This window comes from Triturus cristatus, chromosome 2_1, assembly GCF_964204655.1.
Source record: "Triturus cristatus chromosome 2_1, aTriCri1.1, whole genome shotgun sequence".
NCBI classification, from domain to species: Eukaryota; Metazoa; Chordata; class Amphibia; order Caudata; family Salamandridae; genus Triturus; species Triturus cristatus.
Window position 1 is genome coordinate 982,282,032 of NC_140581.1, and position 25,985 is coordinate 982,308,016.

Here is a 25,985-nt window from a genome sequence, read left to right on the forward strand (position 1 = left end):
AAGTCTTACCACATGCAGCCACCCAGATAATCGAGGGAAACGCGCAGAGATGGAACCTCTCAGGGTGGTACATTCCTCCACACATCTGGCTGCGTCGGTTCCAAGAACCCAGAGACAACTGATTTAACTGCTGTATTATGTGCCGTCTGCACTCGCTGAACCTGCAACATCTCAACAGAGGCCTGCTGCTGAGAACTATTACACACGTAAACTGTGCTTTTTTCCTTGTTCATGAAAAGAACCCCCTTGAGTCTATGTCATTCCCACTGTCTGATCCACTCATCAATTTCCAGGGACTGCTCCTTTAACAATACCTCATTTCGTAACTGAGGCTTTACGGTTGCCATTCGCAACACCTCTGACTCCTCCCTTCCCTCTTGGTCACTTTGGATGCGTCTTCATTAGCCTGCACCTCCTACCCCTCTTTGGTGGTCCCAACCTTCAAAACCTACCAGTGAGCCAATGCCTATGTCACGGACACCAAACCCTTCTGCCAGGGTCCCAACTGTGATTACCAAATCACTCAAACAAGGAGCAATGACGTTATTTTTTGGGAATGGAGTCAAGTACTGGGGCCCCAGAGGTGTACTTGTACCTAGGTTACTGCACTAATCTTTAAATCCTCACAGGAGACAATACGTCCTGTGTGGTTGCTACTTTTATTCTTGCACCATTTGGTTTGTCCTATATGCCTTATTACCTCCTAGTAAGTCTTCCTCGCCACATGACTAACAAAGTGAGCTTCAGCTCCTCACCAGATGCCTCCAAAGCAAAAGTTAGCCTCTCATGCCTCCCATCCCTTCCAAATATGGCTGACCCATACACCCCTGAGCACTATAAGGGGCGGGCCGGCCCAACCCTGTTTTTTGGTTCTGTGCACGATTACTCTCCAGATGCGCCGTCAGGTAAGTGGTGCCTGCTGTAGCAGGTACATGGGTCTAGGGTTGAAGGTCCTGCTCTAGCGGACCCTGGGATCTTGGACCTTTTCCCCCCTTCCTTCCCACGGTGTGTTTTGGCCGGTTAGGCTCTGCTTCAGCAAGCCAAGGGTTGACAGGGGGGCGGCCGGGGTATGGTTTCACCGGCCACATCAGCATATCGAAGGTCGGCTCCCACCCCGTCACCCACTTTCAATCTAGGGGGGGCACCCTGGTGACTGTGGGGCCTTGATTTAGGGTGGGGGCCGGCGCTTTGCCGCGCCCTGCTCGTTTGGCCTTCACGTCAATCTGCTTCAGCGTTTGTTTCCTGCTCTGTGCCGACGCCATTGTAATGTGCCCGGCTTTGATTCATGCCGCCCGCCTGCCCATCAAGGTGCTGCGGTGGGCAGCGGCAGAGCTGCGTGGTGTTCTGTGTGCCGCTGTTTTGTCTTAGCTGTGGCTTTGCAGCGCCCCCATTACTCCTTGTCTCCCGCTCAGGGTCCCCACGTACCTGCTCTGGGGGCGCTTCAGCACTTTTTATCTTTCATTCGCGGCGCTCTGTGTGCCCCGCTGTTTGACTTTACTGCTTCTTGGTTACATGAAGCCCGGCACTCGTTCTCTTTGAATTGCGCCGCCTGCCTGCCCATCGAGGCGCTGCGGCGGGTGGTGCTGCGCGGCTGTTTGACCCCTGCCTGCTCTTACCGGGACTCCAAAGGCATAGGGGCTCTCTACCTTCCACACGGTGCGGGTGGTGTGTGCAGCGCCTGTTCCGCTGGCTCGTCCTCCAGAGGCGGGGTCGGGTGCGCGTTCCTGCGCTGGCAGGCGTTGCCGGTCACCTTCTGCAGCTGGTCTGCCCATTTCTGCCTGCATATTAATCGGGGCTCCTTATTCTGGCAACGTCAGCGTTCAGTCTTGGCTGTGGTTTCCGGTGTCTGCTGTTTGTCTTTGGGCTGCACTTTTGCTGTATTCCTTCTTCTGGCCATGGAGCAGGGGGATGCCCCTGTGGGGGTAGGCTCAGCCTCCCAGGCTCCTGCTGAGGCGGTTTCCATGCAGTCTATTCAAGAGATAATCCAGGCTGTGGTTGCGGCTGCCTTTGTGCAGCCCGAAGGTGGGCAGGGTCCCTCTTCCCCTAAGCGTCCTCGCATGGACCCCCCTCCAGTTTCTGATGCTGAGGGGGAGGAGGAGGATCTCCGGGTGCGCTATGTCCAGGGTCAGGAGTTGCGGGATGTGCTCCTACACATCAAGCAGAACTTGGCCTTTCCGGCAGCTGAGGAGCTCTCAGACGACTTCTTCTTGCAGTACCAGTGCAAGGAGCCGGAGTCACTTCCTCTTCATTCCTCCGTTAAGAAGGTGATCGAGGGGGAGTGGATGGAGATAGATAAACAAGCCTTCCCGAGTTACCTGGGGAAGCACTGCTCCATCCAGGACTTTGCCAAGGATTTCCCTCCCTTTGTGAAAGTGGACTCTCTGATGACGGGTCTTTCCTCGCAGGGATCCATCATTTCCGAGGGCGCCTCTCCATCGGACCCTGTTGACAGGCGGGCCGCGGCCAAGCGGGCCTACTCGGCGGCCAATTTTTCTATTCGGGCCTCTGCCTACTTGTCTTTCACGGTGCAGTCCTTGTTAAAGGATTTTCAGTCCCTGCCGGAGCTACTGGACCAGTGGGCGGATGTAGTTCCCACCCTGGCTCTTATGGAGCAGCAGACTCGGCTCCTGTCGGACATTTCCTTCGACACCTTGAGGGCCTCTGCCACGGCTGGTGGCGCCGCTATTCAGGCCTGACGGCAGATCTGGTCACGCTACTGGAAGGCAGAGGCTGCCCAAAAGGCATTGCTGATAAAGATCCCCTTCTCAGGGGCAAAACTATTCAGGTCACCTTTACAGGACATGGTTAAGAAGTCGAAGGGGGACTGGAAGCTGCTGGCTCCCCTCAGGTCTCCCAAGGCCCGCTTCCCGGGCCCTAAGAGGGCGTTTTCCACCTGGTCCACGGCTAGGGGCGGTGCGTCCTTTCGAGCTAGGGGTCGAGGCTGGGGCACCCCTTTCTTCGCCAAGTCCCGGTCTCAGCCTGCGGCTTCCACCTCTGCTACCAAGTCCTGACTATCTTCTGGCCCCGCCGGGTGGTTTCCCGGTGGGCGGACGACTCCGCCACTTCCTTCCGACATGCGATTTCTCTGTCTCGGACCTTTGGGCTCTTCAAATCGTGAGAGAGGGTCTGTCCATCACCTTCCGTTCCCCTCCTCCAGACGCCTTCTGCGCTACCCCGCTGCCTTCCTCTTCGGTCAAACGGGTGGCCTTGCTTGCTGGCATCCAGGAGCTACTCGTCAAGGGGGCCATCCGGCCTGTTCCTCCATCTCAGAGAGGTTTTGGCATCTATTCCATCCTGTTCCTGGTAAGGAAGGTGTCTGGGGATTTTTGGCCTGTCTTGGACTTAAAGCAGGTGAATTCTTTCATTCCTCACATTAAGTTCAAGATGCTTTCTTTGCAGGAGATTCTGCCACTGCTGGTCCAGGGAGAGGTGGTTGCTTCGCTGGATCTGTTGAATGCATACCTCCATGTGCCGGTCCACCTGGCTTCCCAGCCTTTTCTACGGTTCTGCGTGGGGGACTGCCACTACCAGTTCCAAGTACTTCCTTTTGGTTTATCATCTGCCCGAGGGTGTTTACCAAGATTCTGGCACCCTTGGTGGGCATACTCCACCGGGAGAGGATCAGGGTGTTTCCATACCTGGATGACTGGTCAATTTCTGCCTCTTCTTTCTCGAAGGGAATGCTGCACGTCAGGAGGGTCGGCGAGGTTCTCTCTGCCCACGGATTCCTGATCAACCGGAGGAAGTCCCACCTAACTCCCACCCAGGACTTGGTCTTCATTGGGGGCCGTTTGGACATGCTCCTGGGGAAGGTGTTCTTGCCCCTGGAACGCCGCAACGTCTTGTGGTGAGATCTGGGGGCTCTTCCGGGGTGGGAGTTAGCTCCTGTGAGTCTGTGGTCGAGGGTTCAGGGGTTAATGTCTGCCACCATCAAGGTTCTCCCCTGGGCCTGCCTCCACCTGTACCCCTTGGTCAATCACCTTCTGTCTCTCTGGGATCCCTGCTCCGGGGACTACAAGGTTTCGGTCCTGGTGTCCCTTCAGATTCAGTCCAACCTGGGCTGGTGGATTCCCACCTCTCGGAGGGTCTCCTTTTTCTGGTCTCACCATCCCGGGTGGTCACGACTGATGCCAGTTGCCTCGACTGGGGGGCAACCTTGGGGTCCTGGCCGGTTCAGTGTCATTGGGGCCCTCTTCTGTTGCACTGCTCCTCCAACTCCCGTGAGATCAAGGCTGTCCTGCTGGCTTGCCGGGAATTTGCTCCCTCTCTCCAGGGTCAGCACGTCTTGGTTCGGACAGACAACCAGGTGGTGAGGGGTTACATCAATCACCAGGGGGGTTGCCAGGTGTGCTTCCTGTGGTTGCTGTCCCGGGAACTGTTGTCCTGGTTGGAGGGGACGGTTTTGTCTCTCAGGGCGGTTTATCTCCCGGGGTTGGAGAATGTGGTGGCGAACCATCTCAGTCGGGTGTTCCCTCCATTGAGTGCCCTCTCCTTGACGCCTTCGGTCTTTCGGCATCTGGTGGACCTGTTTGGCCTTCCCCAGGTGAACCTGTTCGCAGAGATGGGCAATGCTCTCCTGCCTTGCTTCTGCGCTCTCCATCCGTGTTCGGGGGTTTGGAGGGTGGCTGCTCTTTAAAGCCAATGTGAATGCTGTTCCTCTAAAGGTGGTGCCTAGTTAATAAAAATAAGAGGATCAACCTCCATCGAGGGGCTGGTGGTGGTGGAGGAGTACTAGGAAAGGGAGGGATTCGGAGGGGATCCCGCTAATGCGGAACTAGGATCCTCACACACCCAGCAAGCTAGGTGTCATGCTTCATCATCTGGACCTGCTCCTCGTTGGGTCGGTGCTGCAATACCCAACGGGCACCGGCGAAGGGGCTCTTTGTCGGAGATCTTTTGTTCCTTAGCCGTTTGATGAAGTGGGGGTGTGTGGACCGTGAAAGTGTAGATACAGTGAAGTGCAGTGAGTCCGTTAAAAAAGGTTAGATATTCCAAATAATATTTTTACTCAGGTTGGTTATCCACCTCATTAAAAGTGTAAAGAGTGGCAGCTTCCCTGACGTGAGGGTTCAGTTGAAGCTATGCTCATCTCGTGGGGTCAACATGTTTCTTGCCTAATGGTTGCACAATACCGTGGCAACTCTTCAGGACCTAATATGTGTATATTGAATCTATCTACACTTAGTGGTGCGGCTAATAGCTAACTACCACAGAAAATCACTACATCAAGTTTCTTCAGTAGTGGTGTTTGATGACCTAAAGGAAGCAATATGAAAGTATGCATAAGTTCTACTAGAGAAACTTGATGTAGTGATTTTCTGTGGTAGTTAGCTATTAGCCGCACCACTAAGTGTAGATAGATTCAATATACACATATTAAAATATTATTTGGAATATCTAACCTTTTTGGGTATTGCAGCGCCGACCCAATGAGGAGCAGGTCCAGATGATGAAGCATGACACCTAGCATGCTGGGTGTGTGAGGACCCTAGTTCCGCATTAGCGGGAACCCCTCCGAATCCCTCCCTTTCCTAGTACTCCATCACCACCAGCCCCTCTATGGAGGTTGATCCTCTTATTTTTATTAACTAGGCACCACCTTTAGAGGAACAGCATTCACATTGGCTTTAAGGATCTGACAGGGCACTAATGCTGGACCTCGTATAAAAAGCCCTACAGTCCCTCTATTTGAGAAAGAAAAAAAAAAGGGTGGGCGCTCTGTCTTTCCCTTGGCCTCGGGATCTCCTGTATGCCTTTTGCCCCTTTCCTTTGATTCCTCGGGCCCTCTGCAAGATCCGTCTGGACAGGGCCCTGGTGCTCTTGGTGGTTCCCAGATGGGTTCGCCGCTCCTGGTATCCTCTCCTGTGCGAGCTGGCGGTTCGCGACTGTTTGCCGATTCCAGATCACCTGTTCCCGTTGTCGGGTCCTCCGCTCCCCGGGGCGGTGTTGCACCGGCTCCATCTGCAGGCTTGGCTGTTGAGCGGGTGACCTTGTTAGCTCAGGGGTGTTCTCCAGGGTTGGTTGCCTTGCTGCAGGGTTCCCGGAGGTCTTCGACCTTGCTGTCCTATTCCCGTCACTGGTCCTCCTTTTCCCGTTGGTGCGGGCTACAGGGTTCCGACCCTGTGTCGGTGGACCCCATGAGGGTTCTGGATTTTCTGACGGAGGGTTTTTCCCTGGGGCTGGCTCCCTCCACTCTGAGGGGTCAGTGGGCTGCTCTGCGGGTTTTCCGCAGTCCGGACCTGGACAGGCTGGATTCCTTGGTGGCTCGCTCGCTGCGGAGCTGTTTCCTGCAGCAGCCTCGGGCTGTTTGCCTGGCTCCTCCTTGGGATATTCCTTTGGTCCTGCGGGACCTACAGGGTCCCCCCTTTGAGCCTCTTCAGTCTGTGGATCTTAAATTCCTCACCTTCAAGGTGGTTTTCTTGGTGGCCATTGTCCTTGCTGGCCGCATGGGCGAGCTGGGGTCCTTTCTTTGGTCTCCTCCTTTCTTGCGGGTTTTGCCGGACTGGCTGGTCCTGCGACATGATCCTCACTTTCTGCCCAAGATTCCCTCCTTGGCTAACCGATCTCGTGAGGTGTGCTTGCCTTCCTTTGCCCCTGAAGTGGATGTCTCCCTGTCCTTGCTGGATGTCCATCGTGCGGTGGAGGTTTACTTGGCCCGCACTTCCTCCTTTTGTCAATGTGACAGTTTGTTCATGACCTTTGGTCCAGTGCGCTCTGGGCACAAGCCTTCTGTGTCCACTTTGAGACGCTGGCTGAAGCAGGCTATCCTGCTGGCCTACAAGTCCCAGGGTTCTGACCTCCCGGGGGATGTCCAGGGTCGTTCCACTCGGAGCCTTTCTGTGTCATGGGCTTCTTTTAAGAGTGTGTCCACTGAGGAGATCTGCAGGACGGCGACTTGGCCGTCTCCGCACATGTTCATGGAACACTACCGGGTGGTCCTGGGTGGCTCTCATCCTGGGGGTTTTGCAGGGGCTGTTCTGAGTGCAGGTTCTGCCATCCCTTGATTGGTCCCTTGTCTGGGCTGTGTTTTATTCTGTTGTCTCTTCATACGATGGTTATCATGTTCTGCCTTGGTGGTGGTTTCTTGTGTACCATGAAGCCTTTTGGCTTGGGTATGTGCTCACTTCGTTAGTCATGTGGCGAGGAAGACTTACGAGGAGGTAATGCCCCGGTTACTTACTGGTAATCTTCATTATTCCGAGTATAGTCATCCTCGCCACATGAGTTCCCATCCCTCCCTTCCTGTCTGGCGATCAGCTTTATGTTTGGGCTTGGTAGTTTCAGGCTGTAGGGTTGGGCCGGCCCGCACCTTATAGTGTTTAGGGGTGTATGGGTCGGCCATATTGGGAAGGGATGGGAGGCATGGGAGGCTAACTTTTGCTTTGGAGGGTTCCGGTGTGGAGCTGAAGCTCACTTCCTTAGTCATGTGGCAAGGAAGACTATACTCGGAGTAATGAACATTACCAGTAAGTAACCGGGGCATTCTGCTGGTTTTCCCACAACTCCCTTGCACCCAGCTCATCCATCTGCCTGTGGGACATTATCTTTGGTTGTGAGACATACTATTCGCAAACATCCAACTCCAGGGTGGTGATTCCTAGACAAACTCCCCACCAGCCACTAGTCTTTTTGCTCCTTTCTCTGTAAGTCAGGATGCTGATCCCTCACTGGTCCAAAGTAGTTTCCAGGAGGAAGGAGCTGTGGGCCACCATTTTCACACAGCATTCAGAAACGTGCAAGCCACTGCTATGGGCTTTTCAGTGGAGGCACTGCTGAGATGTCATTTGTTCTAGGCTCTTCCATGGGTTGAGTTATGCTTCCTGCTGTTGTAAAGAAACAGTGGGCACTATATGCAGAGATCTAGACGTCTGTGACAGAGGACACTGTCCTCCAAACTTAAAATAACCGCAAACGTATTTTTTTCTGTTTCTAGAATCAAATTAGAAAAAAATAATCCAATTAAAGCTACACTTTACCTGATAAAACAAACACTTTGATTACATGTTACTCGCCATGTAAACTAAAACAAGTTTTATTGACTAAGCATCGGTAGATAATTTCACACTCATTTGTTTTCTCGATGTTGCTTCGTTGGATGTGTGCACTTAATTGACTATGCACTGTACTGCTTTAACTCTGTGGCATTTAACACTGAGGTTACAATATGTATTCTTTTGTCGCAATATTATTCTCAGATGGACATAGAATTATTTCATGTGGATTTCTCGTGATCCTTACACTTTTTAAGAGCAGGTAGAACATGTCCCAGCTGAATTAAAAGTTCATAATGCAAAGACCAGTGTCCTCACTAATCCTAGTGTAAACCAGAGCGGGTACAGGATGTGAGGCTCAGCATTTGTGTAGAGGGCGGGGCGCAGACGTCATGCATCTCCCTGCAGTCCATAAAAGGCCCGTGAAAGGTCAGTGATGACTGCACTGGGATGTGTGTTAGCCGGGTGGGGGAACAGCATATTGTGTCGATTTAATACTGTTGGGTCACCTCACCTTCCGGGATTGCTCTCTGGAGCGGTGCATTTGTGGTGGACCTGTGGAGTTGCGCTAGCTTCTTTGGAACAGCATTTGTATTATACATGAGAAGTGTTATTAAAACATGTGTGAGATGTTTAGAGACCTGAGCGATGAGCTTTTGCTTCTTCTGTCAGGCTGGGTGGAAAGGTCTTACTTCCTTTTGTCCCCAAACACCTTTACACTGTACCAGTGGCGGCTCGCACAGGTAACGTTGTGGGGAGGTGGGCGTGGCTGGGCTGGGCTGGGTGGGGGGATAGTGGAGTGTGACATACGACGTGAAAGTGGAGAGTGAAAGATATTGGTGACAAATTTGAATTCCTGTAGTGTGAATGTAGACTTTCACCCTTTCGAAAAGTGAGTGCCATTGAATTTGGCAGCACTAATATTCTTTTAAGAACATTAGACAGCATAGATTGTTATTTGAGTTATATAAATACATAGGGGCATATTTTTGTAGGGTTTGTGTCGCCCTTGCACCATGCAAGGGGGAGCAAGGGCAACGCAAAACCTAAGTCAGATTTATCAAGCCATGCAAGGCCACCTTGCATGGCCCTGCAAGGCTTGATAAATCCAGAGTGATACCACGCAGCACAAATTGCTGCATTGCATTACTCTGTACCTGGGAGGCTTTTGGCACATTCCCAGGTTTACCATTTGTGTCAAATGGCTATGCTTCCCCAGATGAGGAGTAACGAGGAGAAATATCTTTATTTATCCTCTTTACTCCCTCTTTCTATGTGTGTTGCGTTCCGCAGTACACATAGAAAGAGTAAAATGCCTCACAGTATTGTTTTTTGTGCAGGAAGGTGGAGCAGCGTAATTTTAGTTCCACCTTTCCACATCACAGAAGTGCACTATTTATGTGCACTTAGCACCATATATTCTGTGTGCCTAGCAGAAATTAATGACCAGAGAAATATTAATCTATATTACTGAAATGCATTCCCTGTAGAAACTAGAGAATCATAAAAAAGTGTGCACATTAATGTTTAATCTAACCATGAACGAAATTAAGTTTTCATACATATTCACACTATGTTTCAAGTTATGTTGCATTGATTTGAAAGTGCATTGCATCATTTATCTAAGTTATAATTATATTTCTGAAATTATTTTGAAGCTTTATGTGCATGTATAATTATCTAATCGCAGTACACATTTTAGTGTTGACTTAAGCTAACTTAACAAGGCCTGAATTTCGAAATATACTTTTTGTTTGCCTTGCATGTTCTCACCTCTGTAGATGCTGTTTCAAGGCTTCATTAGCTAGAGAAAGGAGTAACTTGTATTAGTGATAAGGAGGTCTGAGAAGAAAATCTTGGCAGAAACATGAAGATCTGATAAGTTGGAGAAAGGTTTCTATTCATCGTATACAGCAACAGTGTACTGTCCCCGGCCATGTGAATATCCAGGTTTCGTGGGATGGGTAGATTTGGGAATGTTACCACTATGAAAGTGAAGTGCAATTCAATTGGTTCTTGGAAATGTGGTGTGAGGATTGAATTTAAGGAATGCATCTGTGTGTTTTAATTAACGTATACACTGTTAGAGTTTAATGCAGACCCCTTTTGACTTAGAGAGGTACAGACCTCTCTGCTTATCCTATTCTGGAGAGTGTAAAACTATTTGCTAAACACTTGTTTACCTTTTAAAGGTCACCTACTGAAATCCTCACAATGCTGACGCCTTCCTGATTTATCTTCCTATTTCCTGAATATTCTTTGAGATTTTCCATTTGAACCATCCTCAATCTAAACTTAGAGCCCTGGTTAGATGACTTTAAGATTTTTGCCACTGTCGTATGTGGCTGAGCTTGTCACATATTGATGCTATTGAACTGGATTTACTTTGTCGACTAATGCTTCCTTTACAATTCTATATTTGAACGATGCTTAATTTGCATTGATTTAAATTGGTCACTACATTGTAATAAACCCCCTTGACTTTATTTACTGATTCCTGGTCCTTATTGTGAGGACAAATGGGTTACACAAATGTGAATTGTTTTTGGTGAATTCTAACTATCTTTTTCCTCAGTCAACCACAAAGGCCTGTCAATGAAAATTGTAACTGTGTGCCAACATGCCATCAAAGGTATCTCTTCCTGAACAAAAGCAATCCAGCTTACAACACAGACACCCTTGCACCATGGTGCAAAGGTGCCTTTGTTGGCACTAGGCAGCACTTTGTGCATCGGTGCTGGGAAATGACAGGAATGCACCACATATTGTTAAGTACCACAACAAGGTGACTTTCTCCGGTGCATGATATCTTATTGTATATGCCCCCAAATGTTATCCTTGCCAAGCTATGGAAATAGAGAAATATATCTGAAATGAGAACCTACAATTATTGCAAGATAATCTCCTGAAATTTCTCAGATAAGATGTTAGCGAAACATTTAATATATGCGAACCTTTTGTGGCTCTTATAGTGTGACTGCATGCATAATACCAGTAAACAGAGAGATGAGGTCCGGAACAACGAATGAGTGGGAGCAGTTGAATACATTTGTCACTCTTTATCACGCAGCACCAGTTCACTCAACCTTGCATTTTATAAGTGTGACTAATAATCTAATCTAATCTAATCTAATCTAATCTAATCTAATCTAATCTAATATAATATAATATAATATAATATAATATAATATAATATAATATAATATAATATAATATGGGATTCTGTAATCCCTGCATAAATGGCAATCTCCGATTTCTTTATAATCAGCGACTTGTAATGCACCTAGTCAGAACTCGACTATTATAAGTTGCTACAGTCAAATTCTGACATCACAATGCCATCTGCCAGAGCCAGCAGCCAAGATGAAAGGCAGATCTGGTCACGGAGTCACGGAGGTTAAAGCAGCTGTTTAAAGCAACAAAAACAGTAGTTACTTTTCTTTCTTCTGTTCTATTTTAATAGCTTACATTGACAAGCATGGAGAATATTTTTGTTTGTTGCACTCTTTAGATAGAGAAAAGCTAGAATCTTTCTGCATGTTTCTACACATTCTGAGCTACCGCACTGTTGTTTTTAAACTGACTTGTATTCAACTGCTTGTAATATCTGCTTGTCAGAAATATCTAACATGTTTTTGATATGTTTAATTTTGCACTAGGGAGGAGCCAAGATGGCGACCGGGACGGCAGCGTAGATTCCCGGCTCCGTGAACCTCCGCATCCCGCACGGATATCCTGCATGAGATCCTTATTCTGCGCTACGCGATCGTGTTTGTAAACGAAAGTGGCAACCGATCGTGTGATCCTGAGGTTTCTGACTGCAGTACCGCCGGAGAAATCAGCGATTGAACTTTGCGGCCCGTGCGGTCCCGAAGCCGGGACCTCGAGTGGACGCCTTGGCCGGGCGGCAGTTTAACAACAGCGGCCTGTGGTGACTGGGTGGAGTCGGTCCGCCGGAGTGTTGCTCCCCTCGGCCTGCATTTTGCTGTGGTCGCTCCCCCCCTGCTGAGCGCTGCGGACCGAGGACATGCCCGGGTGTGCGATTCTCGGATTCTGTGGTGTTTGCCCCTGCCTTTGACTGTGAGCTGCCCGGACGCCGTCCCTGGTTCGCCCTGATCCTTGCGGGCTGCTCCCGGCTTGTTGCGGGAGCTGGTCCGTGGCGGAGACGACTATTGCCCGTGACCGCGCAACGGTTGCATCTGTTCCTCCCCCAGGATCCTTGTCTTCAGCGACGTGGACCTTGAGGCGTTGGTCCCGGGGTCCTGGCCCCAATACGAGTCGGGCCTTCCCAGCGGCCATTTTGTCACTATGCAGCCTACCATCCTGTCCGCTGGGACGCAGCGGGACTGGGGGTGTGTGACGGTCGGGAGTGTGGCAGAGCGATCGGAGAGAGCTGCCCTGGGGTACGGCGACCTCCTGGAGGCCCTTGGTGCCCTTCATTACTCCTTGGCTCATGGCGCTGGGGTCCTGGGGAGGAAGCTAGATGGTGTGGTATCAGCGTTGGGACAGTGGCGGCATGCTGGTCCACCAGTACACAGTGGCTTTCCACACTGCACACAGGAGGAAGATGTTGCGGCCCCCCCCCGCGATTAGTGTACAGCCGGACACTCCGGACAGTATGCTACCGTGTGGTCGGCTAACTGTGGGCTTGATCTGCTCCGGAGGTATTGGACCTGAGCGGAAGATGGAGGCCTTGTCCCGTGCGCGGTCTCTGGCGGCCCAGGGACGATTCCGGCAGCGTGTGTCTCATTCGACTGCTTCAGCCTGTCTGGACCTTGTGTGCAGTGTAAATCCTGGGGCAGCACTGGAAAAGACGCCCCCCCATGAAGCGGTCCGTGCTGATGCTCAGAGACTTCCACCCCACCTGTGTGCGTCGCTTCCCGACTGTTTTTGGACACTCCTGTACCTTGGGACATCGGACATGGTGCTGGGTCGAGGGGCAGGCATGGGCAGAATTGCAAAGAGCGGTCAAGGCTGAGGCTGATCCTTCGGGAGTGGTCACCTAGTAGACAGGCGGACTCATGGTTGCGTGCTCTCATGGTTATTCGCATAGTTGGTGCATAATGCTCCCCACTCCCCCCCTCCTTTTTTTGATATGATCAACTTGGTGCTGCTAATTGTTTGCCGTGGGGAGACTTCACCGTGCGGGAGGGAGAAGCCGGGGGTATGTTTTGAAGGCCCTCCTCCAGTTTTATTACATTTCTTCCGCCCCCCCGTCTGGGGGGGCTCTTTCTTACTCCTTTTTTCCCTGTCTCTTCTATATTTCGGGTCTAGTTCCAGGGCGACAGGCACACTGCTGTGGGGTGGGGCCATACTCATTCGCAGAGGTGCAGGGTGGGGGGATGGGGGAGGGGACTCTTTAGTCTTTATCTCTTTTTCCATGGCCTCCTTTTTTCTTCTCTGTTTCTTTTTGCTTGTTTTTCTGGGATCAGCGCGGTACACCTCTCTTATCGTGAATCGCTTGCTCTTAATGTGTGCCACAGTTTCCGGGGGGTTCGCTGGGCTTTAGGTACGGGGACCTGTAGGCGCAACTATCTTTGATATTTCTCCCTATCCGTACTTTCCCGTGTCTGCGCCATTGATTCAATGTATTGCTGCTTGCTGCTTGCGTCTCTTATCCTAGCCCTTATCGCTGTTGGGAAACTGTTTGGCACCTGATCCTACTGTTTTGTTTTATTATAAAATGAAAAACCTTTTCTCTCCTGGTGTCCTACCTGAGCGGCTCATTGGCCGGACTATACTGTATTGTAGACTTTGCTCTCCGAGGTGCCGCCTGTGTTTACACGTGCTTTTATTGTTCTGATTGCTTAGCGGCCGGCCCCGGGGGGTTGTAGGCCCATACGTGTAAATGATTGAAACGTCAATAAAGGTTTTTAAAAAAAAAAAAAATAATAAAAAAAAAAAATATTTGCACTAGAGGTTCTATTTGTATTCTTCATGTTTGTAATCATGCTCTCTCTTTCATATGAAACAGTTATGCACCAAGGTTTTAAACGATTTGTGGGAAAGGTGAAGATATGACCATTAGGGGTAGGCAATACATTTCGCTCCTCTGGTAGAGTTCGCAGAGTTTTAACAATTACGCGCTATCCATGTAGCTGGGAGTTCCAGCCAAATTCCATCAACTGCCGCATGGCAGAGTTTTTTCCTGCATGCGGCACACCAACAGTAAGTTGGCGAGCGAGAATTGGCTCCCTCTAGAGTGATTTTCGGCCACTAGGAGGGAAACCGGCAAGATTTTCCCATTGTGGGCATCGAGTGAGAAAGCTGCAGAGTAGAAAATCGATTGAGCTGCAGCAAAACCAACTCGAGCAGCAGCACCATCTGGCATGCTACGTGCTGATTTATCAGCGTGGAACAAACTCCCGGCACTAAAAATCAGAGCGAGCAGCATGACGAGCTGTAGTGCTTGTAATTTTTCACAATAGGACACAGCTAAACCCTGCACTCCCAAGAGGAGGCAAATGCACTACTGCACCTTTACACAACACATGTTAAACAGCACTCACAAAAGACGAGGCAATAAAACAAAACCCAGCACTCTCTTAAGGCGAGGCAAGAAGACAAATTCAGGTGCATTTAAAGTGACACACACACGTTTATTAATTCAATATTTTAGAAAGGAAGGCAAAATATATCAGTTAATGCAGACTCCCAAATATCAAGTGACTCAAGTGCAAAACCAGAATATGATGTAGCACATATACATGTAGCAAAGAGCAAAGAAAGCTAAAATTATGTACATAAAGTAAGGAACACCTCACCTATCGATCATGCAATATCCTTGCCAACTCAAGCTGGAGGAGCCCTTCGACAGTCCAGGAAGGAGTTCGATCGGCACCCAAGTTCTGTCTGTTTCTCAGCAGTACGTCTACTCTGCGATTGAGCTCCTACCCGCCCTTCCGAAGCGTTCCAAGTTTAATACCTTTCCTTTACTCAACGTGAGGCGAAGGTTCTAGAAACCTTGCCCCCTTTCTTCTGTTGCAAAAAACCGAGCAGACTGTACTGGTCTATGTCAAGGTCAAGATAGAAGCTGGCCAGGCTCCTGTATTTTGACTCCGAGACAGTGCTGTACATTCCGCACATTCCCTGAAAGGTACCAAGCACGCATCCCACACAACATGTTCCAGTTCACTCTGATTGGCGAGGAGCGAAAAACAAGTGAAGAGCGAAAACATGCCCTCCCCACTTTGCAGCTGCGTGTGAGCACAGAAAATGGAGTCTGTTGCACAAGATGGAACCTGCACAGAAAATGGAGTCAATTATGCCAAATGGAGCCAATGGTCAATATATCATTCTTAATATCAGTACACCAGCCAACGTCTGTCCATTCGCGGAACTCCGCAAAATGTCGTAGAGTTTTCATGTAACTCAGTGGAATTCAGATGAGTTAAACTCAGTGAATTCCGCCTACCACTAGACCTATGATGTATTATATGGGATAAAGTACCCCCTGGAGTACATGATAAGAATATTGCAATTCACCTCAACAGTCCATAACCTTCTGTCTTCTATGTGGTTATGGAACTCCTCAGTGGCTTGCAAAATCCTTATCATGTACGGCAGGGGGTACTTTATCTCTTATATAATTCATTGTAATATAATATAAAATAATTTAATATAATTAATATAAAACAGCAGCTTAAGAAAGATGAATGAGAGAAAGTGAGAGAGACTGAGAGAGCAAGATAGACAAAGAGTGACACAGCAGGTGAATGATAAAGCAACAGAAACAGTGAGCAAGGGATTGTCCTCTCTTCTTCTCTCTCTTCCTCTTTTTCTATCAACTTTTCTGACTTCCTGATTCTTTCTCTATCTTTCTTTCTCTCATTTTCTCTCTCTCTTTCTCTCCCCCTCTCTTTCTCTCGTGAACCCTAAACTACAAAGCAAAAAAGAAAAAGTACAGGCAAAACATACCAGCAACACCACCAAGATCAATAAATATGGACCAATGGAATGTCAGATTACAAAAAACAACAGGCCAATGATGTACTTGTTTTTGTCTCATTTAAGGATCACCTCATTGCCATCAATAGTGCGGCAGATGCAATTCCATCAGGATTCGGTGGTGGGAGAGCCCTGTGCTCATAAAACATGGCTCCATTTAGGGGGGTCCAATTTCCTTGCTTGAATTAAAGCCTTTCCTTTTCATCCACCCTGCCAAATATAAGCTATAACTGAAGAAATAATCCACAAAATCTCTGGAGCTGACGGTATTATGTTAGATTATATGGTATGGTATAATATGATATGATATGATATGATATATTATATTATATTATATTATATTATATTATATTATATTATATTATATTATATTATATTATAGTATATTATAGTATATTGTATTATATAAGGGATAAAGTACCCCTGTTGTACAGTATATTGCAAGCCACAGAGGAGTTCCTTAAACATATAGAGGACAGAATGCAAAGTTCCTTTATTAGGGGCTGAGAGAGTAAGAGATAGACAAAGATTGATACAGCAGGTGAAAGAGAAAGCTACAGAAACAGTGATCAAGAGAGAAAAAGCTTGACAGAGGGGGGGGGGGAGAGAGAGAGAGAGAGAGAGAGAGAGAGAGAGAGAAGTCAAAGTTTTTTTTGTAATGGAGTAATCCTAGCTCATTTTAATTCCCTTCATGGGCTCCTGCTGGTACGCAAACCTATGGACCAACTGATCAACTATAGCTACAACATAGTAATCTAATAGTTTTGGGAAGAAATTGGGTTGTTGTTTGAAGGGGGTTGGAAATTAGGTTACTGGTTAAAACCCTACTCAAGCAGCAACTGTAATTTCTGTCAGGGTGAAGTCACACACAAACCCCAAATTAACCGGTACTTAACTCTCTGGCATCTTGGCACAAGCAGTCAGGCTCAACTTAATGACAATGTGTAAAGTATTTATGCAACACTTCAAACAGTAATAAAGGGAAAACACAACACAAGAAAAACCCCACACCACTGTAGAAAAATAGAGCAGGAGATGTGCAATTTTAAATTTTTAAGTAAAAATAGTACCTAGCATCATAAAGCACCAACTATAGTCATCTGGTTACACTGGACTGGGATAAAGTCACACGTTTATGCCAACCATGAAGAAACGTGAACAGTATACAGGGACCAGTATAGGCCAACTGAACAAAGTACCTTAAATTCTGGTTGCGAATCATTCCAAGATTGAGCATCAAGAATGCTTTGCGCAGCGATGGTTCCAAGGTGCTGTGAAGCTGCTGTGCGAGGTCCTACACCGTCATCAAGGAGGCCTTCGATGAGGAGCTTGCGATGCGAAGTACTGTGTCAAAGATGCGTCGCACACTGGTGGTACCGAAGAAGCTCCTTGGCTGCGATGCAGAGTCCTACATCGTTGTTGAGGATGCCGTCGACGAGGAGCTTGCGATGCAAAGGCCTGCACTGAGGATGCGTCACACAGCGGTGGTTCCGAGGAGACTGCTGGCTGTGATGCGAAGTCCTGTGTTCTGGGATGCATCTTGCAGATACGGTTCTGAAGCGGAACTGCAAGGAGATGCGTTGCTCTGCACCAGTTCTGCCCACAGGACCCCAGCTGGGCTGGCAGAGCACCTTCAGGCCCACTTCCAAGGTTCCGGTACTGAGCTGTCACCACTTGTGGGGCAAGAATCACATCAGACTGAGTCCAGGTGCTGAGTTCAAGGTGGTTGGAGCCTTTGTTGTACCTGAGGCTCTGATCAAGAGACTAGCCAAATAGCCCTTGGAGTCACTCTTGTGGTCCTAGGATCAAAATGTAGGTCCAGTACCTTCACTCAGGCAGCACTGTAGCAGCATAAAAAGGCAGCAGAATATCAGTCTCTCTTGCAGCAGAGCCGCACAGCAGTTCTTCTGAGTATTGCACAGGTCCAGAGGTTTACTGAAGAGTTGGGTCTGAGGGCCCATTATTTATATCTGGTGCTAGCTTTGAAGTAGGAGAAGGTTCTGGAGGTTTCCACCCCGAGCTGTTTGGAATTCCCTGCCTTCCAGGCCTGACTCAAGCTTCTCTGTGGCCACTATAGACCAGTATCAAACCCTCTGTGAGCGTGCCCAGGCAGAGCTTTTGTTGTGATGTGCAAGTGTGGTAGGTAACAGCTCCTCCCCCCTCATCAAGTTAGAGATGCCCCCTCTTGCCAACACCTATATTCCCTTTATCGCACTGTCTGGGAACAATACACAAAGACCAACTGCCAGCTATATCAAGTCATGTGACCCAGAATACAGGCAGCAGATACCAAATGGTTGGTTTATAAAAGTGGCATTTTCAGAATTGCGACTTAAAATCCAACTTTGCCATTAAACAGAGCTTTAAATGACAATTCTTCAGACACCAAACTCGATCTTTCCACCTGCTCCCAATTAAAAATTATCATTTATTAAGTGTAATAAGTTGTTATCCCATGGGAGAGGTAGGACTAGCAGCAGTAAAAAACAATTTTAAGAGTTTTTCACTACCAGGACATGTAAAAGGTAAACGTACATGTAAAACCTTTTAAATATACTGCGCCCTGCTCTCTGGGCTCTTTAGGGTCTACAGTAGGGGTGACTTATATGTATTTAAAAGGAAGGTTTAGACCAGGCAAAAGGTTTATTTTGTCAGTTCGAAATGCCAGTTTAAAACTGCATGCACAGGCTGCAATGGCAGGCCTTAGCCATGTTTTAAAAGCTACCCAAGTGGGTGGCACAATAAGTGCTGCAGGCCCACTAGTAGTAGATAATTTCCAGGCCGTGGGTATATGGTGTATACCACGTTAGTAGGGACATATACGTTAATTAGATATGCTAATCAGGTGTAAGCCCAATTTCTCATGTTTTATGGAGTGCACACAAACACTAGTTTGCAGCAGTAAAGAGTGCTAAGGCCAACAAAAACGAATTCAGCAAAAGAGAAGGGGTGAAGGCAAAAAGTTTGGGAGACGACCACCCTAAGGCTGGCAGGTCTAACAGTTTCCAAACAAACAATGCCTTTTGTCAAAATAAAATATTATGAAAGGGAGAGTTTGTACACAGAAGGGAGAGAAAGCATATCAGGACCTTGAACAAGATATGTTTGCTGTCTCATGCTAGACATCGTTAAAGCTGAGTAGAAAAGAAAACAGCTGTACTAATTAATATCGATACCAACAATATTGAGATTAGGGGTGGGCAGAACTCGTAAAGTTTTACCCCGTGGAATTCTGCGGAATTACATGAAAAGTCTGCGAGATCCCTTGGAGTTCTGAAAATGGGTGGAATTAGGCACGTTGACCTGCCTGCTCTGATTTTAAGCTCTGGGAGAGCGTTATGCATGAAAAAATCAAAGTGAACTGCACCATGCGGCGTGCCAACGGACCCTGCTTCTAAAATTGATTTTCTTTTTTTTATAAACAGATTTTATTTCTATTTTCAAGTTACAAATACACTTTCATGGACATCTTTTCTCTTGTCTAATGGCAAGTGTTTGACATTTATAGATATATATTAACAGTCGTCACATCAGCATGTTATTCATCTGTTTCGTGAATAAACTCCCATCAACTCTCCCCTCCCACTCCCCAACTGCAGGTCATTATTAGTGTTCAATTGTGTGTTTGTGCTGCGCCGCTTCTCTATTAGGGTGATGATTCCCATCCCTCTCGTTGTTATGGGAAACAGTGTTTACATCGCATGCTTTACATCGCATGCCATTACATGTAGTTACATGTAGTTACAACAACCGCGTTCTTACATCGCGAACCATTACATCACAAGTTGTTACAATGACTTGCTGTAGGGGGCAGAAGGTGTTGGATTTACAATCCAACACCTTCCCTGCTATTGCACAAACTGGAGTAGGAATAGTAAATTATACTATTCCTAAGTCCAGAGCGCCCCCTACAGCAAGTCGTTGTAATGACTTGCGACGTAATGGTTCGCGATGTAACAACGCGGTCGTTGTAACAACAGCGTTGTAATAGCATGCGATATAAAGCATGCGTAGTAATGACATATATTCCGCTGGTATCCTTCCCTATTGGCCCCCAAGCTGTTCTCTTATCTTGTTGTTTTTTTTACGCGACTGGTTGCATCTGCTCTGCGTCCCTTTCTGGGTCTTGTCTTAGTGGGCTCTCCTGCCGAGATTGTACCACAGGCGATGATTCGCCTGATTCATAAGTTGATTTTGCTGCCACTTGAGTAGATTTTCTACTTGAGCAGCAGCTCCATGACTGCCTGTGACCGACTGCATTGGGGTAATCTCGCTAGATGCCCTCCTAGTGACCAGCAATCTTGTTATGGTACGCCAAATCTCACTCACCGACTTACCGTTGGCAAGCTGCGTGCGAGAAAAAACACTGACACGCGGTGGTTCGCGGGATTTGGCTGGAGCTCCACATGACATGAATTTATCGCCTACTCCGATTGAGGTACAAGAATATCGAGGACAGAATATTGAGGGACAACTTATTGAAAGGTGAGTGTATATAGCGAAGTAAAGATTGACTAATGTACTATTCCTAACTCCATTTCTACATACTTTGAAGATATCTACCGCATTGGTACTTATATGTGGTGTTAGGTATAGAAAATCTAGACTTACTTGCCTCTAAATATTTCTTTTGATATTTTGCCATTGATAATCTGTCCCATCTTTATTGTGGGTTCGATATTCAGGGGGCACACCATTGAAAACAATGTATTACAATGAAGAACTTCCTTTTAAAGTGACATAAACTTCAATGTGGAGGGACACTAAAGTAGTGTACGTGTGTTTAAACCTTTATGCAAAGTACAATAAAGATGTTTGTTTCACAACTGTTGGAAAATTAAGGACATACCAAGTCTAAGAGGTTTTAAATCTAAATCTACATTTACATCATTAGTGCAAAGCAAATTAACTGACTTTTTCAGAAGAATAGTACTTAATGCGCATAGAAATGTGAAATTTAAAACGTAAGATCTAAAAATAATATGAGCTGACAAGAAAGAACAATAATAAAGAAATTAAAATGCAATAAGGTATTCAACATTAAGAGAGTGGAAAAAGGAAAGGCAACAGTTTTGATTGATAGGCCCTATCATGAGAAGAAAGTGGAGACAACTCTGCAGGGTATGATGACATATGAAAAACTAAAAGAAAACCTAATGAGGTAAGATATGGAGATAATTCACCAATTATTAACAAGTGCAAAGGATGAATAATACAAGTATTGTTTTTCATTTACTAATAACCCTTCACTTACTGTATACAAGACACCGAAAGGGCACAAAAACAAATCGATGAATCATTTTAACCACTAGTGTCTGGAATACATACCATATTCCAACGTTAGCCAAGTTCATAGATTACTTTTCTTCCAACCTATTGTGAAGAATGTTGAGAATTTTCTTTTATTTTGTGTGGATCTGAGAAGTCTTTGCACAAACATTACTTATGTGGAATGGATGGAAATTGTAGACAATATTTTATTACTGAAGGACACTGAAGGAGTGTTCATTCTACAAATAATGGGGATGGTTTAACATACAATGATTTTTAGGGAAATAACAAAAAAGAAGTCTTATCATTTTCATCTTTTTACATGAAAAATTACATAGATGAAAATTGTTGCCTGATAGCTAGACTGCTAGCCACTTAAAATTATTTGCAAGGTATATAAGATATGTATTTTTAATTTAGTGCTGACCAAAGGAAAACTTGATGAAAAGAATTAGAATTTTAATATACCTTCATCAATGATTCCATTTACCTTTAATAAACATCAGGAGGAAATATCTTACTTGTATTCATTAAGAACAAACTTTCAAATGAAAAATCTGAAACATAATTTTATAAATCAGGATTATGAGGTTGGACGCACTGTAAAAAAGTGCAAGAAAATGCCAAAAGAAGTCAACTTAGGAACTATAAAAATAGAAAGAAATGACAGCAAGTGATACATTAGTATTTGCTACACAGGTTTCACAACAATCAAAGGAAATGAGATTTAATATAGATTAGATTCAACAATTTCCTCATTGAACAGGGTGAACAAGATAATGGCTCACAGTTTACTTTCAGAGGAGAATCTATGATGCATATCCAAAAAGCAAAACTTCTGGAAGTGGTTCTTTTAAAATGTTATGTACATGAGGAATACATATACACAAAAGTGGAATGTATACCAATTATTTTTACTTTTTTTTTCAAATGAAGATTCAATTTTGTTACATAGTAAAAAAACAGAAAAGGAAAATATAATTAGTTTCATTAAATAGCAATATTAATATTCATATAACAATTCATAATTTGAATATACATTTATATCAATTGCATTCATATAAACTGTAGGTGCATAATCAATATGGCGATTCCAATTCTTAAGTATCGGCTTCTAGAAATTTCCTTAGGCAGTTCCATTCATCTGAGCTGCATGTAACATATGCCCCAGGATTTCTGGATTGATCACCTTCCTCCCTCCTCCCTAATGAGTGAGTATATAATAATGTATGAACCAAAAGGATGTGGAATTCATCTATAAAGTGACAGTGCAAAATCAATACAGTAGTTCAGCACTACATACAACCTTTATTTACTCAAGCAATATCCCTGAAAGTGTCTGCTCAATGCGTGCCAACCTGTCCCAATTTCTATAATATACTGGTGATCTATTTTTCAGTGGATGATACCGAAATTCCTGTTCGCTTATCTTTTTCCTTTGGATATCCAATCAACATAGTTTGGACTGACAGGGGATTTCTGATGCGTAGTAAGTAAAAAGAGAGAGCTATCAGCTGTGGTATAAAAAGGAAACATTGGCAATTTTTGTCTAAAGACATAAGCAGTATTTTAAAGCTGTTATGGGGTGAGATGAATAATCACCTAGGGTTATGTGGATTTCCCCGAAACATTCACACCAAAATCATGGTATCGCCCCATATGACCAAAACATGTCCAGTGTCCTACCATAACTCCATATGGATTTTTTTTTGCTGATGTTGGGAGATGTTGTATTCTTTGTTTGAGGTGTAATATGTAACAAACTGCCATTGGAAAAAAATATTCTAGAGAAATTAGACCCTCTCAAGAGCAAATAGCCTAAATTACAATAGTGTGTCTAACTGTTATTATCTAAAACAATTCCAGTGTGTCGGCTCCTATTGTCATGCATTTCCTTTGTGGGAGAATTATTTTCCACGTATTATTCATGGAACCAATAGCTCAAGGAACAATTTTAATTTTCCTCTGCAAACATTTTCCATTTTAAACACGTGCAAGACAAATTGTTAATCACTGAGATTATCTGCATAAAATAAAAGTGGCACAGATGTCTATTAGGAGTGTTATTGTTGGCGAGTTTACGAAAATCTTTGTTTCTAGCACCTTCAAAAAATTACCTATTTTGCTTATACCTGATTACTGCCATCTATGAATTATTCCTTCTGTAACACAAGGAGATAGATGCTTGAAGTTTTGAAGAGTGATCTCAACATGCACAATCTGACTCTTATATTGCGAGAAAACAGTTTGCCTCATTGTTCAAATGCAATGCAGCGTTTTGTATCTTATTTATTTTTAACACCTGCACATTTTTTGTACCTGCAGTCAATTGCCTATGCCATAAATTCTCAGCATAATAGCAGCTAAAGAGTTATCAAATTTGGAGTAATTCATAGAAAGGTGGTGTGTCTGGAGTACAGACACAGCATAACATGAGGAAAAATTGGGTACCCTAAGACCGCCTTATTTTTTAGGTTGTTGTAAAATATTTATATTGACCTGTGGACACCTATGATTCCATGTGAAAGAAGAAATTATGCTTTTGAATTTAGTAAAAAAAAGGTTTACATGAAATAGTCAAAAAATAACATAAAAAGGGGTAGAATGGACATTTTAATTAACTCAAACCTATTAATCAGCAGGACCTCCATATTAGTGAGGGTGTATGTATTTTTTCACTATGGATATATCATTATTTGTAAACAGATCCACTGATTAATCCAAATAAAAACACTTGATACCTTTTGGGGTTTTATTATAATTCCCCCTGAATAAATCCCTGTTAAACAGTGCTGATTGCTATTCTGTAATTAAAGGCAAAGTTGTCCCCTACACAGGAAAAAACCATTAAAATTCTTCATCATATAGACATTATGTGCTAGCACATGTTGGAGCAAACATTGATTTAATTTAGATTGAAAAATGAAAAATCACTGGTGGCAAGACATGTTTTGTCATGTCCAATTTAATATTCTTGAGTTAATGAAGGAAATTGCACGTACACAAAATCTGAAATAAAAAATACAACTAAGGGAATCTTATTGAACAGAGTTATTGCAGGAAATGCAACTAATAGGTTCAAATTAACACTTTGATTGTACATGCTTTTTTAAATGAATTGAGTACAGTTAGACATAGAATAGACTGGATCATGTAATAAAGATTAAATTAGGGAAAGGAAGGTCTAGCCCCCATCTGTCAATGGTCCGAAGGCCTGCATCGTAATGCAGCAGTTGGACAGAAGGGCTGTCTGTCTGTGGGAACGCCACTGATGGGTTGTCAGTGGCGTTCCCACTGACATTGTAATGCCCCTATATTCTTTGAAATGCTTAGGGGCTGATTCAATTTTGGTGAGACTGCTATGGACAGGCCGTCGGTGGCGGTCCCAACGACACACACTTCGATTCTACCACCGCATTACGATGCAGGTGGTCGGACCATTGATTGATGGGGGACAGACGCCACCTCCGACAGGATCTATTGATCCCAATGGGGCAGCGGTTGGAATCGTGATCCCGTATGGAGGCGGTGCTGAGGCAGGCTCTGCCGTCAGGAGTACGATATCACTCTCTGACAACCTTTTCATGGAGGTCCGACCACAATGAAAATGCTGTCAGAAACTGACTTTATGGGACCCAAACAGGGCCCCGGTCCCACGTGGGCGGCTGCAAAGTGGCCCTTGGGACACATGTCGTGCCCCAACGCACATCAATGCACCATGTGTCAGGTATCACGTGGTTCCTGTCACACAGGCCATGGGTGTGAAGGAAGGGCAATTATACACTGTGGCCTTTTTCCTGGGCTGCAGCACAAGCCACAGTCTTAAAGTGCACTTTCTGATCACCAGCACGGCGGTCCTATCATATTTGGGTGGTCGAACCACCTCCTGCTTGTCGGGCAGTCTCCTGACTACCGTGATAGCGGGTCGCAGTCCCATCACCTGTTATCATATTTAGGCCCTTAGTAAGTGACCAGACCTCATACATGACCATTTAGACTCCTTAGTCTTCAGAGGGAGAGACATTACCCATAAGGTCTTTGCTGTTGAGTATAGAAAAAAACATACCTATACCTTTTCATCTAAAATTGCAAGTCAATGTAATGCCATAGGTGAGTGAACAGAGACTGCGACATAATTCACTGAATGGGATGCAAGGAGAAGAGAAACACAGAAGTTGCTTTTATCCTTGGGGCATGACATTCTTTAAAGGAGATCTTTTTCAGACAGATGTGATGAAAAATTTGTGGTACATCAACAAAAATAAAAATGAAATTTCATAATTTTCTTTGAACCTCTTGAGGAGACCTTTTAGCAAATATATAACAATTCGAAAAATTTGACTCAAACCCCTAACCTTCACAGTGCGTGACTAAGGCCTTAATCAGTAGGCCAAATTTAACTTTTTCCTACTACTTCAAAACATAATTATGCTTTCAAACAAAAAATGCAAGTCAATATGATATCATAGGTGAGTGTATAGTGACAGTTATAGGAGGAGGAGGGAGAGCGAGAGAGAGGTTTTTTAATTATATTTTGGGCATGGTTTACTTAAAGGCAGATATTATTCGAACAGAGCAATGTCAATAAACTATTTGCACATAAACAAAAATAAAAATCAAACTTCCCTATATTCTTTGAACCTCTTTGTATTTGATCAGACCTTTGGGCAAGTTCCTTTCCATCAAAAAATCTATACTCAAAACCTTTACCTTTAGCGTGAGACTCCAAGGACCTTAACCATTACGCCAAATACAGTTCTTTGCTATCAAGGAACA